Source organism: Hyla sarda, chromosome 2 (genome assembly GCF_029499605.1).
Source record: "Hyla sarda isolate aHylSar1 chromosome 2, aHylSar1.hap1, whole genome shotgun sequence".
Classification (NCBI taxonomy): domain Eukaryota; kingdom Metazoa; phylum Chordata; class Amphibia; order Anura; family Hylidae; genus Hyla; species Hyla sarda.
In genome coordinates, this window is record NC_079190.1 from 500,812,206 (window position 1) to 500,831,159 (window position 18,954).

An 18,954-nucleotide genomic window follows, 5' to 3' on the forward strand; every position below is an offset into this window, starting at 1 on the left:
ACTCCTCTATATACAGACTATACACACTCCTCTATATACACACTATACACACTCCTCTATATACACACTATACACACTCCTCTATATACACACTATACACACTCCTCTATATACAGACTATATACACACTCCTCTATATACAGACTATATACACACTCCTCTATATACACACTATACACACTCCTCTATATACAGACTATACACACTCCTCTATATACAGACTATACACACTCCTCTATATACAGACTATACACTCTCCTCTATATACAGACTATACACACTCCTCTATATACAGACTATACACTCTCCTCTATATACAGACTATACACACTCCTCTATATACAGACTATACACACTCCTCTATATACAGACTATACACACTCCTCTATATACAGACTATACACACTCCTCTATATACAGACTATACACACTCCTCTATATACAGACTATACACTCTCCTCTATATACAGACTATACACACTCCTCTATATACAGACTATACACACTCCTCTATATACACACTATACACTCTCCTCTATATACAGACTATACACACTCCTCTATATACAGACTATACACACTCCTCTATATACACACTATACACACTCCTCTATATACACACTATACACACTCCTCTATATACACACTATACACACTCCTCTATATACAGACTATACACACTCCTCTATATACAGACTATATACAGACTATATAAACTCACTATATACACACTCCTCTATATACAGACTATATACACTCTCCTCTATATACACACACTATACACTCTCCTCTATATACACACACTATACACACTCCTCTATATACAGACTATATACACACTCCTCTATATACAGACTATATACACACTCCTCTATATACAGACTATATACACACTCCTCTATATACAGACTATATACACACTCCTCTATATACAGACTATATACACTCCTCTATATACAGACTATACACTCTCCTCTATATACAGACTATACACTCTCCTCTATATACAGACTATACACTCTCCTCTATATACAGACTATACACTCTCCTCTATATACACACTCCTCTATATACACACTATACACACTCCTCTATATACACACTCTATACACTCCTCTATATACAGACTATACACACTCCTCTATATACAGACTATATACACACTCCTCTATATACAGACTATACACTCTCCTCTATATACAGACTATATACACACTCCTCTATATACAGACTATACACTCTCCTCTATATACAGACTATACACTCTCCTCTATATACAGACTATATACACTCCTCTATATACAGACTATATACACACTCCTCTATATACAGACTATATACACACTCCTCTATATACAGACTATATACACACTCCTCTATATACAGACTATATACACACTCCTCTATATACAGACTATATACACACTCCTCTATATACACAGACTATACACACTCCTCTATATACAGACTATATACACACTCCTCTATATACACACTCCTCTATATACAGACTATATACACACTCCTCTATATACAGACTATATACGCACTCCTCTATATACAGACTATACACTCTCCTCTATATACACACTATACACACTCCTCTATATACAGACTATATACACACTCCTCTATATACAGACTATATACACACTCCTCTATATACAGACTATACACACTCCTCTATATACAGACTATATACACACTCCTCTATATACAGACTATATACACACTCCTCTATATACACACTATACACACTCCTCTATATACACACTATACACACTCCTCTATATACACACTATACACACTCCTCTATATACAGACTATATACACACTCCTCTATATACAGACTATATACACACTCCTCTATATACAGACTATACACACTCTTCTATATACACACTCCTCTATATACACTCTCCTCTATATACACAGACTATACACACTCCTCTATATACACAGACTATACACACTCCTCTATATACACAGACTATACACTCTCCTCTATATACAGACTATATACACACTCCTCTATATACACTCTCCTCTATATACACAGACTATACACACTCCTCTATATACACACTATACACACTCCTCTATATACACACTATACACACTCCTCTATATACACACTATACACACTCCTCTATATACACACTATACACACTCCTCTATATACACACTATACACACTCCTCTATATACAGACTATATACACACTCCTCTATATACAGACTATATACACACTCCTCTATATACACACTATACACACTCCTCTATATACACACTCTATACACTCCTCTATATACAGACTATACACACTCCTCTATATACACACTATACACTCTCCTCTATATACAGACTATACACACTCCTCTATATACAGACTATACACACTCCTCTATATACAGACTATACACACTCCTCTATATACACACTATACACACTCCTCTATATACAGACTATACACACTCCTCTATATACAGACTATACACTCTCCTCTATATACAGACTATACACACTCCTCTATATACAGACTATACACACTCCTCTATATACAGACTATATACACTCCTCTATATACAGACTATACACACTCCTCTATATACAGACTATACACACTCCTCTATATACAGACTATACACACTCCTCTATATACAGACTATACACACTCCTCTATATACACAATCCTCTATATACAGACTATATACACACTCCTCTATATACACACTATACACTCTCCTCTATATACAGACTATACACACTCCTCTATATACAGACTATACACACTCCTCTATATACACACTATACACACTCCTCTATATACTCACTATACACACTCCTCTATATACAGACTATACACACTCCTCTATATACAGACTATATACAGACTATATAAACTCACTATATACACACTCCTCTATATACAGACTATATACACTCTCCTCTATATACACACACTATACACTCTCCTCTATATACACACACTATACACACTCCTCTATATACAGACTATATACACACTCCTCTATATACAGACTATATACACTCCTCTATATACAGACTATATACACTCCTCTATATACAGACTATACACACACTCCTCTATATACAGACTATATACACACTCCTCTATATACAGACTATATACACACTCCTCTATATACAGACTATATACCCACTCCTCTATATACAGACTATATACCCACTCCTCTATATACACTCCTCTATATACAGACTATACACTCTCCTCTATATACAGACTATACACTCTCCTCTATATACACACTCCTCTATATACACACTATACACACTCCTCTATATACACACTCTATACACTCCTCTATATACAGACTATACACACTCCTCTATATACAGACTATATACACACTCCTCTATATACACTCTCCTCTATATACAGACTCCTCTATATACACTCCTCTATATACAGACTATATACACACTCCTCTATATACAGACTATACACTCTCCTCTATATACAGACTATATACACACTCCTCTATATACAGACTATACACTCTCCTCTATATACAGACTATACACTCTCCTCTATATACAGACTATATACACTCCTCTATATACAGACTATATACACTCCTCTATATACAGACTATATACACTCCTCTATATACAGACTATATACACACTCCTCTATATACAGACTATACACACTCCTCTATATACAGACTATATACACACACCTCCATATACAGACTATATACACACTCCTCTATATACAGACTATACACTCTCCTCTATATACAGACTATACACTCTCCTCTATATACAGACTATACACTCCTCTATATACAGACTATACACACTCCTCTATATACAGACTATACACACTCCTCTATATACAGACTATACACACTCCTCTATATACAGACTATACACACTCCTCTATATACAGACTATACACACTCCTCTATATACACACTATACACACTCCTCTATATACACACTATACACACTCCTCTATATACACACTATACACACTCCTCTATATACACACTCCTCTATATACAGACTATACACACTCCTCTATATACAGACTATACACACTCCTCTATATACACACTATACACACTCCTCTATACACTCCTCTATATACAGACTATATACACACTCCTCTATATACAGACTATATACACACTCCTCTATAGACAGACTATATACACACTCCTCTATATACAGACTATATACACACTCCTCTATATACAGACTATATACACACTCCTATATATACAGACTATATACACACTCCTCTATATACAGACTATATACACACTCCTCTATATACAGACTATATACACACTCCTCTATATACAGACTATATACCCACTCCTCTATATACAGACTATATACCCACTCCTCTATATACACTCCTCTATATACAGACTATACACTCTCCTCTATATACAGACTATACACTCTCCTCTATATACAGACTATACACTCTCTATATACAGACTATACACTCTCCTCTATATACAGACTATACACTCTCCTCTATATACAGACTATACACTCTCCTCTATATACAGACTATACACTCTCCTCTATATACACACTCCTCTATATACAGACTATACACACTCCTCTATATACAGACTATATACACACTCCTCTATATACACTCCTCTATATACAGACTATACACTCTCCTCTATATACAGACTATACACTCTCCTCTATATACAGACTATACACTCTCCTCTATATACACACTATACACACTCCTCTATATACACACTCTATACACTCCTCTATATACAGACTATATACACTCCTCTATATACAGACTATACACACTCCTCTATATACAGACTATACACACTCCTCTATATACACACTCCTCTATATACACACTATACACACTCCTCTATATACAGACTATACACACTCCTCTATATACACAGACTATACACACTCCTCTATATACAGACTATATACACACTCCTCTATATACAGACTATATACACACTCCTCTATATACACACTCCTCTATATACAGACTATACACACTCCTCTATATACACACTATACACACTCCTCTATATACACACTATACACACTCCTCTATATACACACTATACACACTCCTCTATATACACACTATACACACTCCTCTATATACACACTATACACACTCCTCTATATACACACTATACACACTCCTCTATATACACACTATACACACTCCTCTATATACACACTCCTCTATATACACACACTCCTCTATATACAGACTATATACACACTCCTCTATATACAGACTATATACACACTCCTCTATATACAGACTATATACACACTCCTCTATATACAGACTATATACACACTCCTCTATATACACTCCTATATACAGACTATATACACACTCCTCTATATACACACTCCTCTATACACAGACTATATACACACTCCTCTATATACAGACTATATACACACTCCTCTATATACACACTCCTCTATATACAGACTATATACACACTCCTCTATACACAGACTATATACACACTCCTCTATACACAGACTATATACCCACTCCTCTATATACAGACTATATACACTCCTCTATATACACACTCCTCTATATACACTCTCCTCTATATACAGACTATATACACACTCCTCTATATACACTCTCCTCTATATACAGACTTTATACACACTCCTCTATATACACTCTCCTCTATATACAGACTATATACACACTCCTCTATATACACACTCCTCTATATACAGACTATATACACACTCCTCTATATACACACTCCTCTATATACAGACTATATACACACTCCTCTATATACAGACTATATACACACTCCACTCCTCTATATACACACTCCTCTATATACAGACTTTATAAACTCACTATATACACACTCCTCTATATACAGACTATATACACACTCCTCTATATACAGACTATATACACACTCCTCTATATACAGACTATATAAACTCACTATATACACACTCCTCTATATACAGACTATATACACACTCCTCTATATACAGACTATATATACACTCCTCTATATACAGACTATATAAACTCACTATACACTCTCCTCTATATACACTCTCCTCTATATACACATACTATACACACTCCTCTATATACACTCTCCTCTATATACACACTATACACTCTCCTCTATATACACACTCCTCTATATACACACTATACACACTCCTCTATATACACTCTCCTCTATATACACACTATACACACTCCTCTATATATACACACTATACACACTCCTCTATATACAGACTATACACACTCCTCTATATACAGACTATATACACACTCCTCTATATACAGACTATACACACTCCTCTATATACAGAGTATACACACTCCTCTATATACAGACTATACACACTCCTCTATATACAGACTATACACACTCCTCTATATACAGACTATACACACTCCTCTATACACAGACTATACACACTCCTCTATATACACACTATACACACTCCTATATACAGACTATATACACACTCCTCTATATACAGACTATATACACACTCCTCTATATACACACTATACACACTCCTCTATATACACTCTCCTCTATATACACACTATACACACTCCTCTATATACAGACTATACACACTCCTCTATATACAGACTATACACACTCCTCTATATACAGACTATACACTCTCCTCTATATACAGACTATATACACACTCCTCTATATACACACTATACACACTCCTCTATATATACACACTATACACACTCCTCTATATACAGACTATACACACTCCTCTATATACAGACTATACACTCTCCTCTATATACAGACTATACACTCTCCTCTATATACACACTCCTCTATATACAGACTATATACACTCCTCTATATACAGACTATACACTCTCCTCTATATACAGACTATATACACACTCCTCTATATACACACTATACACACTCCTCTATATACACACTATACACACTCCTCTATATATACACACTATACACACTCCTATATATACAGACTATACACTCTCCTCTATATACAGACTATACACTCTCCTCTATATACAGACTATATACACACTCCTCTATATACACACTATACACACTCCTCTATATATACACACTATACACACTCCTCTATATACACACTCTATACACTCCTCTATATACAGACTATACACTCTCCTCTATATACAGACTATACACACTCCTCTATATACACACTATACACACTCCTCTACACATACTATACACACTCTTCTATATACACAGGGGGACATGTATCAAAGATTTTACCCCTGTTTTGTGTGTATTTTTTTCCGCATTTTTTTGCGCACGTTTTGGTAGAGCATGTCCCCCAGATGTGGCCTAATCAGGGCACCTTGGAGCTGCATATATAGTACACATGGATTTATTACCTGCGCACTTTTCCTTTGCACCAAAAATTTTGAGGCACGTGCGTCTTTTTCCCCATAAATATAAACCATCTTTAACTGCACGTAGCGAAATCCTTTCTATTTCTGAAGGAAAGTTCTACTAAGGAACCACCAGAATGTTATCACTTTCCTATCTCTATTCCTCCTTTGTTTTGCTTTATATTTTTACTCCTTGGTTATTCCAAAGCACTTTTATAATAATTTGCATATAGAATATTTGTTTCCAGTTCAGTTATTCATTAGATCACTTGGATATTGTTATTTTATGATCCAACAATTTAATACATTTACATAGGAAATGTTTGATATCTTATCATTGAACAAGATCCGTCACATTATAATAGCGTTGTAATCCACTTAACACTGCAGATCATTCTCCTTTTACTGCTTTCCGTTATACTTTTCCCCAGCGCCCGGTAAGATGGTGGCTATCACTGATATCCAGCCACCTTACCATGTGACCACGGGGGGTTTCATCCCAACCCCCCCCCCCCCCCCCCCCAGCGATCGCTGCCATCAGTCAAATCTGACTAGCTGATAGCAGCGTTTCGCTATGAGAATACTTAGCAGCGCGGTGTGTGAGTCCGGATCACGGGGATCGGGACACACACCACTCTGCTAAGTGTCCCTTACCCGTCCCCCGGCGTCACTTACCCGGCCATGTGGTGTCCCGAGCGGTCCCGGCGTGAGCGACGTCCTCCATGCGGTCCCGGCTGCGCTGCGTCCCCGCGGTGAGTTTCCGGCAGCAGGGCAGCATCTTCATTGCCAGCAGTGAGATCGCCGTAAAGCGATCTCACCGCTGCCTCTGGGAGTTTCAAAACTTCAACTACCAGCATGCCCAGACAGTCTTTGGCTTTCTGGGCATGCTGGGAGTTGTAGTTTTGCAACATCTGGAGGGCCACAGTTTGGAGACCACTGTATAATGGTCTCCAATCTGTGCTCTTCCAGATGTTCCAAAATTACAAATCTCAGCATGCCCACTCTGTCGAGACATGCTGGGAGTTGTAGTTCTGTAACATCTGGAAGACCACAGATTGGAGACCATTATACAGTGGTCTACAAACTGTGGACCTCCAGCTGTTGCAAAACTACAACTCCCAGACTGCCCAAGCATGCTGGGAGTTGTAGTTCGTCAACATCTGACCCTTCAGATATTGCCGAAATACAACTTCCAGCATGTCTGGCCATGCTGGGAATTATAGTTTTGCAACAGCTGGAGGCACACTAGTTGGGAAACATTGTTCGTTTCCTAACTCTTTTTCCCAACCCATGTGCCTCCAGCTGTGCCTCCAAACTATAACGCCCAGCATGCACTGACAGACCATGCATGCTGGGAATTGAAGTTGTGCAACAGCTGGAGGCACACTGGTTTGGAAACACTAAGTTAAGTAAAAAAACTTTCATGTGTTTTGCAACCAGTGTGCCTTCAGCTGTTGCATAACTACAACCCTCAGCATGCACGGACTGCCAAAGGGCATGCTGGGAGTTGTAGCAGTATGCCTCCAGCTGTTGCATAACTACAAGTTCCAGCATGTCCTCCTGCTGTCACTGCATGCTGAGATTTGTAGTTTTTGCAACATCTGAAGGCGCACTGGTTGTGAAACACTGAGTCTGTTTCCGTGTTTTGCAACCAGTGTGCCTCCAGCTGTTGCAAAACTACAACTCCCAGCATGCACGGACAGCCAAAGGGCATGCTCGGAGTTGTAGTTTTGCAACAGCTGGATGTTTCCCCCCTCCCCCCAATGTGAATGGACAGGGTACACTCACATGGGTGGAGGTTTACAGGGAGTGCTGCAAGATTGAGATGCAGCAAACTCGCTGTGAACCCCCGCCCGTGTGACTGTACCCTAAACACACTACACTACACTACACTTAAATAAAATAAGTAAAAAACACTATATATACACATACCGCTACACAGCCCCCCTCCCCTCCCCAATAAATATGAACAACGTCTGGTACGGCACTGTTTCCAAAATGGAGCCTCCAGCTGTTGCAAAACAACAACTCCCAGAGTTTTGCAACAGCTGGAGGCACCCTGTTTGGGAAACACTGGCATAGAATACCCCTATGTCCACCCTTATGCAAAACCCTAATTTAGGCCTCAAATGTGCATGGCGCTCTCTCACTTTGGAGCCCTGTCGTATTTCAAGGCAACATTTTAGGGTCACATATGGGGTATCGCCGTACTCGGGAGAAATTGCCTTACAGATTTTGGGGGGCTTTTTCTCCTTTTACCCCTTATGAAAAGGAACAGTTGGAGTCTACACCAGTATGTTAGTGTATAAAAATAAAATTATTTACACTGACATGCAGGTATTGCCGCATACTTTTCATTTTCACAAGAGGTAAATGGGAAAAAAGATCCCCATTTTTTGGGACACAATTTAGCCGGAGTACGGAGATACCACATATGTGGGCGCAAAGTGCTCTGCGGGCGCACAACAAGGCCCATAAGGTAGAGTGCACCATGTACATTTGAGGTGATTTGCACAGGGGTGTCACAGATGTTAAATGAAGAATAAGGACATTGGTATAATTGATGTTATAATTGGGTGCAAAAAGTGGTATTATTGTGAGATTAAAACTCTACATAATGAAGAAAAAAAATTCTAAAACTAATAACGAGGACACAATTACTGTTTAGGTGCAGAAACGCTGCAGACAAAGCTCCTACTAAATAGAGCTGCGGTGTAAATTTATGCTCTGAGGAGAATTCTAAATGTAAACGCAATTCAAGAAAGTAGCTGCGCAAGAATGATAAATTTAACACAGCTGCGCCAAATTTACACAACAGGCAGAGGGGTAAAAAACTTCTATTATACACTGGAAATGATACATGTCCCCCAGAGTATACACTCTCCTCTATATACAGACTATATACACTCTCCTCTATATACAGACTATACACTCTCCTCTATATACACACACTCCTCTATATACAGACTATATACACACTCCTCTATATACAGACTATATACACACTCCTCTATATACACACTCCTCTATATACACACTATACACTCTCCTCTATATACAGACTATATACACTCCTCTATATACAGACTATATACACACTCCTCTATATACACTCTCCTCTATATACAGACTATACACTCTCCTCTATATACAGACTATACACACTCCTCTATATACAGACTATATACACTCCTCTATATACACACTATACACTCTCCTCTATATACAGACTATATACACTCTCCTCTATATACAGACTATACACTCTCCTCTATATACACACACTCCTCTATATACAGACTATATACACACTCCTCTATATACAGACTATATACACACTCCTCTATATACACACTCCTCTATATACAGACTATATACACTCCTCTATATACAGACTATATACACACTCCTCTATATACACTCTCCTCTATATACAGACTATACACTCTCCTCTATATACAGACTATACACACTCCTCTATATACAGACTATATACACTCCTCTATATACACACTATACACTCTCCTCTATATACAGATTATATACACTCCTCTATATACAGACTATACACACTCCTCTATATACAGACTATACACACTCCTCTATATACAGACTATACACACTCCTCTATATACAGACTATATACACTCCTCTATATACACACTATACACTCTCCTCTATATACAGATTATATACACTCCTCTATATACACAGACTATACACACTCCTCTATATACAGACTATATACACTCTCCTATATATACACACTCCTCTCTATATACACACTCCTCTATATACACAGACTATATACACACTCCTCACTATATACACACTCCTCTATATACACAGACTATACACACTCCTCTATATACACACTATACACTCTCCTCTATATACAGACTATACACACTCCTCTATATACACACTATTCACTCTCCTCTATACACTCCTCTATATACACACTATATACACTCTCCTCTATACACTCCTCTATATACACACTATACACACTCCTCTATATACAGACTATACACTCTCCTCTATATACAGACTATACACACTCCTCTATATACAGACTATACACTCTCCTCTATATACACACTCCTCTATATACAGACTATACACACTCCTCTATATACACACTATACACACTCCTCTATATACACACTATTCACTCTCCTCTATACACTCCTCTATATACACACTATATACACTCTCCTCTATACACTCCTCTATATACACACTATACACACTCCTCTATATACAGACTATACACTCTCCTCTATATACAGACTATACACACTCCTCTATATACAGACTATACACTCTCCTCTATATACACACTCCTCTATACACAGACTATACACTCTCCTCTATATACACACTATACACTCTCCTCTATATACAGACTATACACACTCCTCTATATACAGACTATACACACTCCTCTATATACACACTATTCACTCTCCTCTATACACTCCTCTATATACACACTATATACACTCTCCTCTATACACTCCTCTATATACACACTATGCACACTCCTCTATACACTCTCTTCTCTCTCTCTCTATATATATATCAGGGCTGCTCTTTAAAGGGGTACTCCACTCCCCAGCATTCGGGAACATTTAGTTCCGAACGCTGGATGCTGGCTTCGGGGGTCGCCGCGCCCCCTTTGTGACATCCTGCCCCCTCCCATAGACTTGCATTGAGCGGGCGGGGTGGCGACACCCGAAAGCGGCACCCAGCGTTCGGAAATATATGTTCCGAATGCTGGGGAGTGGAGTACCCCTTTTTAAAGGGGTATTCTGTCTTCATAAAAGTTTTTTATTCAAATAAGATCCAAGATAAATCCCTTACTAATATAGTGTTATCACTAAATGTACCGACATCAGTCTGATTCACCCTCAACAGGAAGTTGTGTAGTCCTCTCATTTTCATGCCATACTCTCTCACAGCGGATTTTTGTTTTATATTTGTAGCCTTAAAAAAACATAAAGAAATGTTGTAAATAGAGATGAGCGAACTTACAGTAAATTCGATTCGTCACAAACTTCTCAGCTCGGCAGTTGATGGCTTTTAATGCATAAATTAGTTCAGCTTTCCGGTGCTCCGGTGGGCTGGAAAAGGTCGATACAGTCCTAGGAAAGAGTCTCCTAGGACTGTATCCACCTTTTCCAGCCTACCGGAGCACCGGAAAGCTGAACTAATTTATGCAGGAAAAGTCATCAACTGCCGAGCCGAGAAGTTCGTGACGAATCGAATTTACTGTAAGTTCGCTCATCTCTAGTTGTAAAAACTGCTACAGTTTATTTTCCCTCTTTTTTTTTTTTTTTTGGGGTGGGGGGTAGGGGGACGACAGTCTTTGTTGTAAATTTGTGCATTTATGGCTGAATAAATGAATACATAATAATTAATATTAATGATTATTATTGTCATTATCCGGTATTTATTATGCATCAGTGATGTCCGGATGACGTCCTAAATATTCACACCTCTATTGCATGCTGGTATCAGTAGTTCTAGGAGTCACAATAAGTCAGACATTTAGGGAGATTTATCAAAACCTGTAAAGAGGCTAAGTTGCCCATAGCAACCAATCAGATCGCTGCTTTCATTTTTCAGAGGCCTTGTTAAAAATGAAAGCAGTGATCTGATTGGTTGCTATGGGCAACTTTGCCTCTCTACAGGTTTTGATAAATCTCCCCCATTATACTTCATGTAAATCCTCCTTACTTCTCCTCAGGTTCCTTAGGTCCAGGACTATCGTAGCTAAACATTACTGAAATACGCTGGTCCTTGTTATCAGTGACCGACCAAAGATGGAGGACAGAGACCACATGTCTGGGAGGATATTAGATCTCACCCTAGAGATGATCTACTGGATCACTGGAGAGGTGAGCGGGTCACATGACCTCACTTGTATCTCTATTAATAAAGCAGGGAAATGAGCGGAAAGGTGCGGGATTCTTCTTCTCTCTGTAGTGATCAGTGTCTCCCCATACACAGGATTACACAGTAGTGAAGAAGTCGTCTGGTGAGTGTGTGACACCCCGTGTGTCAGGAGGCTGGAGCAGGAGCCAGAGCCCCGCCCCCGAGGAGCCTCCACCTCATTCACTGATACATGAGCAGAAGATCCTAGAACTTACCTCCAGGATCACTGAGCTGCTGACTGGAGAGGTGAGCGCTGCTGGGAATGCTGGGACATTATACAATAACACCAAGGTATGAAGTGTCTGGAGGAGAATTGTATCATTGTCTGTGTCAGGTTCCTATAAGGTGTCAGGATGTCACTGTCTATTTCTCCATGGAGGAGTGGGAGTATTTATTAGGACACAAGGATCTGTACAAGGATCAGGTCATGATGGAGGATCACCAGTCCCTCACATCACCAGGTAAGAGGAGAGAGCAGGTTTGTGGATCTCCTAGATTCCCCCATCATCTGATCATCACATATAACAATGGATTCAGTCACTGTGTTTATTTCCTATAGATGGATCCAGTAGTATAAATCCCCCCGAGAGATGTCCCCGTCCTCTATATCCCCAGGATTGTAAAGAGGAAGAGGAGGATATCCCACTGGACCATCAGGTAGATGAAGTTTCTATAAATCTCCTTTAGCGGAGGTGATGTATTAGATGAGTGTTGTAGTACAAGCCAACTAGGTGGTGTTGTCCCTTAGGGATGTAGATAGTAATGTCATGTAATCGGCTGCTGGAGCTAATCTAAGGGTCCCCTGTAAGCCCTAAATCCTATTGCCAAAGTTGTGAAGGAATAAGAACAATTCGATAGCTTGAAAAAACTTTACTGAATGTTCAGTGAAAAGTCCCTTGGTCGTGTATCGGGCATTGCAGATATATTACAGGAATGTTCACGTTATTTGCTATCTAGTGTAATAGGCCTACACAGGTTGACTTACTGTGATGTAAATACATGTACATTTAGTCACGATGACCTATATACAGGGCGTACACTGAAGAACTTTTGTGTTTATGTGTGTAGCCGCCCAGCGCTAATTTCGACTCTAGGTCACTAAAGAGATTAGTGTACACAGAGGGGTCCTTGTTCAGCTTTGTCCTCCTTTGGCGACGCACGCACTCTTAGTAGCTGGACATTTGAGTATGATGCTTTTACAGCATGAACTGGAGACAACTGTTTGGGTGAAATCCTCTTAAAGGGGTACTCCACCCCTAGACATCTTATCCCTTTTCCAAAGGATAGGGGATAAGATGTCTGATCGTGGGGGTCCCGCCGCTGGGGACCCCCGCAATATAGCATGCGGCAGCGGAAGCGCTGGAGGGTCTGGGTCCCGACCACCGGAACGGAAGTCCGTGACGTCACGACTCCGCCCCCGTGTGACGTCACGCCCCGTCCCCTCAATGCAAGTCTATAGGAGGGGGCGTGACGGCCCGTCCCCTCAATGCAAGTCTATGGGAGGGGGCGTGACGGCCCATCCCCTCAATGCAAGTCTATGGGAGGGGGCGTGATGGCCCGTCCCCTCAATGCAAGTCTATGGGAGGGGGCGTGACGGCCCGTCCCCTCAATGCAAGTCTATGGGAGGGGGCGTGATGGCCGGTCCCCTCAATGCAAGTCTATGGGTGGGGGCGTGGCGGCCCATCCCCTCAATGCAAGTCTATGGGAGGGGGCGTGATGGCCCGTCCCCTCAATGCAAGTCTATGGGAGGGGGCGTGACGGCCCGTCCCCTCAATGCAAGTCTATGGGAGGGGGCGTGATGGCCGGTCCCCTCAATGCAAGTCTATGGGTGGGGGCGTGGCGGCCCGTCCCCTCAATGCAAGTCTATGGGAGGGGGCGTGATGGCCCGTCCCCTCAATGCAAGTCTATGGGAGGGGGCGTGATGGCCCGTCCCCTCAATGCAAGTCTATGGGAGGGGGCGTGATGGCCCGTCCCCTCAATGCAAGTCTATGGGAGGGGGCGTGATGGCCCGTCCCCTCAATGCAAGTCTATGGGAGGGGGCGTGACGGCCCGTCCCCTCAATGCAAGTCTATGGGAGGGGGCGTGATGGCCGGTCCCCTCAATGCAAGTCTATGGGTGGGGGCGTGACGGCCCGTCCCCTCAATGCAAGTCTATGGGAGGGGGCGTGATGGCCCGTCCCCTCAATGCAAGTCTATGGGAGGGGGCGTGATGGCCCGTCCCCTCAATGCAAGTCTATGGGAGGGGGCGTGACGGCCCGTCCCCTCAATGCAAGTCTATGGGAGGGGGCGTGACGGCCCGTCCCCTCAATGCAAGTCTATGGGAGGGGGCGTGATGGCCGGTCCCCTCAATGCAAGTCTATGGGTGGGGGCGTGGCGGCCCGTCCCCTCAATGCAAGTCTATGGGAGGGGGCGTGATGGCCCGTCCCCTCAATGCAAGTCTATGGGAGGGGGCGTGATGGCCCGTCCCCTCAATGCAAGTCTATGGGAGGGGGCGTGACGGCCCGTCCCCTCAATGCAAGTCTATGGGAGGGGGCGTGATGGCCGGTCCCCTCAATGCAAGTCTATGGGTGGGGGCGTGGCGGCCCGTCCCCTCAATGCAAGTCTATGGGAGGGGGCGTGATGGCCCGTCCCCTCAATGCAAGTCTATGGGAGGGGGCGTGACGGCCTGTCCCCTCAATGCAAGTCTATGGGAGGGGGCGTCATGCCCCCTCCCATAGACTTGCATTGAGGGGACGGGGCGTGACGTCACACGGTGGCGGAGGTGCCCCCTCCCATAGACTTGCATTGAGGGGACGGGGCGTGACGTCACGGACTTCCGTTCCGGTGGTCGGAACTCAGACCCTCCAGCGCTTCCGCTGTAGGTGTCGCATGCTATATTGCGGGGGTCCCCACCAGCGGGACCCCTGTGATCAGACATCTTATCCCCTATCCTTTGGATAGGGGATAAGATGTCTAGGGGTGGAGTACCCCTTTAACTCCACAAAGTGCTCACATGATCGCTGCACAGGCAGCCCAGATATTTCTAAGGTGTGATGATGCTTGCAACTAGAACAGGACTTAAAGGGGTACTCCACTGCCCCAGTATCCGGAACATTTAGTTCCGAATGCTGGGTGCGTGCTGCGGGGGTCGTGACGTCATGGTCAGGCCTTCTCGTTAAGTCACACCACGCCCCTTAATTCAAGTCAATGGGAGGAGTGGCTGTTGTCATGCCCCCTCCCATAGACTTGCATTGAGGGTACGTGGAGTGATGTCACAACCCTCACAGCCAGCACCCGGTGTTCTGAACTAAATGTTCTGGACGCTGGGGCAGTGCAGTACCCCTTTAAGATTTGCTTGTAGAATGCTTTGACCTGAAGGGGAACTCTTGTTTCTAGACATCTTATCCCCTATTGAAAGGATAAGGGGATAAGAAGTCTGATCGTGGGGGTCGGGCCGTCACACCCCCTCCCATAGACATGAATGGAGGGGGCATGGCCTGACATCACCACCACGGCCGGCCAAACCGAGCGTTCTAAGCATAATTTTCAGAATGCTGGGTGTCTGCTCAGAGATTGCAGATGGGTTCCAGCAGCGGGACCCCCACGATCAGGCATCTTATCCCCTATCCTTTGCATAGGGGTAATAGGTCAACGGAGTTCCCCTTTAAACAGGACAAAAAGAACACTAAAGAGACTTTTTAAAGGAAAACACTCACCCAATACACAGGGTTATAGTGTGGGTGACCAGGAGTGCAAAGAGGGGTCACTTACCAAATTCCATCCAGTGGCTCCTGTGATATTGCCCGACGAAAGTCCTGTTCTCAATTCGGTTACCTGCGCGCAGGAGGTGGGGCCCCAATGGTTGTCCGCCCCCTGCTTCTATCTGCCTCCTGAAACAATCTTCCTCTATTACTATATTTAAATTCTGCGCTGCGCTCTGAGGCAGTATCGCAAGCGCAGTTAGTTTACAGACAGCTCTCACATCCTAGTGACGTAAGGGCTCTTCTTGCCAGAGCGCTCTGCTACTGTGCCAGAGCGTATGACCGGCCTCGGAGCGCAGCGCTCACGTGACATGTGACTCCCATCACTAGGATGTGAGAGCTGTCTGTAAACTAACTGCGCTTGCGCTACTGCCTCAGAGCGCAGCGCAGAATTTGAATATAGTAAACGAGGCAGATTGTTTCAGGAGGCAGATAGAAGCAGGGGGTGGACAACCATTCGGGCCCCGCCTCCTGCGCGCAGGTAACTGAATTGAGAACAGGACTTTGGTCCAGCAATATCACAGGAGCCACTGATTGGAATATGGCAAGTGACCCCTCTTTGGACTCCTGGTCACCCACACTATAACCCTGTGTATTGGGTTTAGTGTGAGTGATCATGGTGACAGTTTTCCTTTAACTTACCCTCAACCAGGGGTTCTCACTCTTTGGGCCTAAACTTTACTAGGTGTAGATCTACCTAGTGGGAGCAGAGCTAAGAGAGGTTTTGCTCTGCCAGAACAAACTGGTTTGGGTTCAGCCCTTTGGAGAAAGGGGCCTGGACTAGGGACTCATCTCGCAGCCTTTCTGGAAGCTTCTGCATAGCAAACAGCTGTGAGACTTCAGTGTATGCTATCATGGCAATGCAACGTACAAAGAGTTATGCAAGTCAATTCCCAGTACCCCATACAAACACTCAGGAGGTTTTCTCGGCCACACAACAGCCTCTTCTATGTTGTAGCTGTATCATGGGTATCGGGGCACTGCACTCTGTTTGATCCGCTGTTGGCCGTGGAAGGTTGTGGTCACAAATGGTTTTTAGTTTAATTTTCTTTAGTTTGCTAAATGTCTTCCTTTTATAGCCACGTCCTTGGCAATGAAGAATCAATATAAAAAAAATGTCACGTTCTGGACTGTAAATTATCGACTAAATAACAGCACAATGCCAGTCAGCTGTGGTAAGGCTAAAAGATGACTTTATTTACTGAAAGATATGGACATAGTCTTACAGCTTTAGGGTGCGTTCACACGGCCGTCTGTCCCTGTTTTTTTTGATTTTTTTTATCACCGTTTCGGTTCTGTTCTTGCAGGCTGATTTATAAACGGTTTAAAAAAGATTCCATTCATGTCAATGGGATTTTTTTTACAATCCGTTTACATCCGTTTGTACCCGTCTGCTCTCATTTCCGTTCTTTTGACGGCAGAAAAAACGGCACATGCAGTATTTTTTTCTTCCGTGAAAAAAAAACGGAAGAAAAAACTGATACAGTAAATTTAACATTGAAGTCTATGGAAAACGGATAAGCCTTTAATGACATCTGTTTGCATAGGTTTTTTTTCAATCCGTTTTTTGATCAGTTTTTACTTCTCAGCATAACCTCTTAAGGACTCAGGGTGTACCTGTACGCCCTACACCCGGTCCCTGTGTTTAAAACCGGGTCACGCCGTGACCCCGCATCACACCGGGTCGGTCCTGGCTGCTATTCATAGCCGGGACCCTGGGCTAATAGCGCACGGCACCGTTCGTTGTGCCGCGCGCTATTAACCCTTCAGACGCGGCGATCAAAGTTGACCGCCGCGTCTGAAAGTGAAAGCAAACGCTTCCC

At 42.4% G+C, this 18,954-nt stretch overlaps 1 protein-coding gene across 2 annotated transcripts in view; it reads left to right on the top strand.

Moving 5' to 3' along the window:
• Positions 1–18,954, top strand: part of LOC130357221 (gastrula zinc finger protein XlCGF67.1-like) — a 52,384-nt gene that overhangs the window by 3,705 nt on the left and 29,725 nt on the right. For both annotated transcript variants that reach the window (XM_056559828.1, XM_056559827.1), the window contains exons 2-3: positions 13,205–13,355; positions 13,468–14,049. The gene's annotated coding sequence lies outside the window, so the exon portion shown is untranslated. The remainder of the gene's footprint in view (positions 1–13,204; positions 13,356–13,467; positions 14,050–18,954) is intronic.